Raw genomic sequence first — 3,277 nt, forward strand, 5'->3', positions numbered from 1 at the left:
AACTTAACTGTATTTTATTGGGATTTTATGTGATAAACCAATACAAAGTAGCAAGCATGTGTAAAGTTGAAAAGAAAAAAAAACTAAAAATCTGAAACGTGTAGTGCACATTTATATTCAGCCCCCTTAGGCTGAGTTCACACGGGCGAGATTTCCGCGCGGGTGCAATGCGGGAGGTGAACGCATTGCACCCTGACCCATTCATTTCAATGGGTCTGTGTACATGAGCGTTGGTTTTCACGCATCAGTTCTGCGTTGCGTGAAAATCGCTGCATGTTCTATATTCTGTATTTTTCACGCAGCCCTGGCCCCATAGAAGTGAATGGGGCTGCGTGAAAAATGCATTGCATCCACAAGAAAGTGCGGGTGCGATGTGTTTTTCACTGATGGTTGCTAAGAGATGTTGTTTTTAAACCCTCCGTTTTTTATCACGCGCGTGAAAAACGCATTGCACCCGCGCGGAAAAAAACTGAACGCAAACAAAATCGCAGACAAAATTGCCTGAACTTGCTTGCAAAATGGTGCGGGTTTCACTGAACGCATCCGGACCTAATCCGTCACGCCTGTGTGAACTCAGCCTTAGGCCCCATGCACACGGCCGTGGAACCGCGGCCTGGATCCCTCCTGAGAGCAGGAGCGCACGGCGTCACTGGTTGCTATGACGCCGTGCGCTCCCTGCTGCCGCCGCAATACAGTAATACACTGGTATGATCTATACCAGTGTATTACTGTACTGTGCCGGCAGCAGGGAGCGCACGGCGTCATAGCAACCAGTGACGCCGTGCGCTCCTGCTCTCAGGAGGGATCCAGGCCGTGGTTCCACGGCCGTGTGCATGGGGGCCTTACTCTGATACCCCGAAATAAAATCCAGTATAACCAATTGCATTCAGACGTCACCTAATTAGTAAATAGAGTCCACCTGTGTGTACTTTATTCTCAGTATAAGGGCTCGTTCACACAAACATGTGAAGCCTGTGCTGTGGACCGCAAATTGCAGCCGCATTTCACTTGAATGGGTCCGCGATCCCTCCGTTCCACAAAAGGTTAGAGCATGTTCTATCTTTATGCGGTGCGGAGGTACGGAACGTAGTGCTTCCGTTCCGCATCTCCAGATTTGCGGACCCATTGAAGTGAATGGGCCCGCATCCATGATGCAGAACGCATACGGAAAGGTGCCAGTGTATTGCGGATCCGCAAATGCGGTCCACAATACGGCAACGGGCAGCACACGTTCGTTTGAACGAGCCCTAACTGCTGTTCTGTGAGGGCTTAAGAGATTTGTTAGAGAACATTAGTGATCAATCAGCATTATGAAAACCAAGGAACACACCAGACAGGCCACGGATAAAGTTGTGGAGAAGTATAAAGCAGGGTTAGGTTAGAAAGAAAATATTCCAAGCTCTGTACATCTCACGGAGCACCATCATCAGAAAATGGAAGGAGTATGGTAGAACTGTAAGGCTAGGTCTACACGGCGACAATAAGTCGCACGACAGATAGGGCACAACTACACTGCAACATTTGTCGTGCAACATTTTGTTGCGCAACAATTTTTATAATGGCAGTCTATGGTGTCGCACTGCAACATGCGACATACTGCGACGCGTCTTGAATGGATTTTCTGCGACTGCTGCGTCGCAGCATGTTGCAGTGCAACACCATAAACTGCCATTATAAAAATTGTTGCGCGACATTAGTGCAACAAAATGTCGTCATGTAGACCTAGCTTAAATCTACCAAGACACGGCCGTCCACCTCAACTGACAGCCCAGGCAAGGAGAGCACTAATTAGAGAAGCAGCCAATAGGTCTTTGTAGAACAGTGGAAAGAAAAAAGCCATTTTTATTTTCTGTAAGCTTGTTTGAAGTTTGCCATGAGCCATGTAGGGGACACGGCAATTGTGGAAGACAGTACTCCGGTCAGTTGAGACCAGTCAAACCTTTTGGCCTAAATGCTAAACTCCATTTGTGGCAAAAAACGAACACTAAAAATCATCCAGAACACACCATCCCCACTGTGAAACATGGTGGTGGCAGCACCATGCTGTGAGGATTTTTTTCTTCACCAGGGACAGGGAAGCTGGATGGAGCTAAATACAGGTCAATCCTGAAGGAAAACCTGGTAGAGGCTTCAAAAGACTTGATATTGGGGAGGAGGTTCACCTTCCAGCAGGACAACAACCCTAAACATACAGCCAGAGCTACAATGGAATGGTTTAGATGAGGCATGCTCAACCTGCGGCCCTCCAGCTGTTGCAAAACTACAACTCCCAGCCTTCCCGAACAGCCTACAGCAGGGCATTGTGGGAGTTGTAGTTTTACAACAGCTGGAGGGCCGCAGGTTAAGCATGCCTGGTTTAGATCAAAGCATATGCATGTGTTAGAATGGTCCAGTCAAAGTCCAAACCTAAATCCCATTGAGAATCTGTGGCAAGACATGAAAATTGCTGTTTACAGACGGTTCTCCATCCAATCTGATTAACCTTGAGCTATTTTGCAAAAATTTCAGCGTCTAGATGTGCAAAGCTGGTAGAGACATACCCAAAAAGACTTGCAACGAAAGGTGGTCCTACAACATATTTACTCGGGAGCTGAATACGAATGCACGCCACACTTTCCAGATTTTTATTTATTAAGACTTTTGAAAGCCATGTATCATTTTCTTTTCACTTCACACATTATTGCTACTTTGTGTTGGTGCATCAGGTAAAATCCAAATAAAATACATTTAAGTTTGTGGGTGTACCGTGAAAAAATTTGGAAAAGTTCCAGGGGTATGAACACTTTTTTTTAAGTACTGTATATAAGGGTCCATTCACATGTCTGTGGTGTATTGCGGATCCGCAATACACCCGGCCGGCACTCCCATAGAACTGCCTATTCTTGTCCGCAATTGCTATTCTATTTTTTTCCGGAACTGCAGACCGGAATCTCGGGGCCGCGCTCCGGAAATGCGTATGCGGAGAACACTCTGTGTGCTCTCCGCATCCATTCAGTCCCCATAGAGAATGAATAGGTCCGCACCAGTTCCGCAAAATTGTGCAGAACGGGTGCGGACAACACTTGTGGATGTGTGAATGGAGCTTTAACTGTGGTATTGCAGTTATATTACTGACCTGCTGAATAACGGTAACATCATTTTTATCACACAGTCGACACTAAAAAATAATTACTGTATTTTTTGCTTTATAAAACAAATTTTTTCCCCCCAAAAGTGGAGAAAAAATGGCAGTGTGTCTTATAAAGCAAATACAAGTGAGCATTTTCATTATGACCCA

Source organism: Bufo gargarizans, chromosome 1 (assembly GCF_014858855.1).
Source record: "Bufo gargarizans isolate SCDJY-AF-19 chromosome 1, ASM1485885v1, whole genome shotgun sequence".
NCBI classification, from domain to species: domain Eukaryota; kingdom Metazoa; phylum Chordata; class Amphibia; order Anura; family Bufonidae; genus Bufo; species Bufo gargarizans.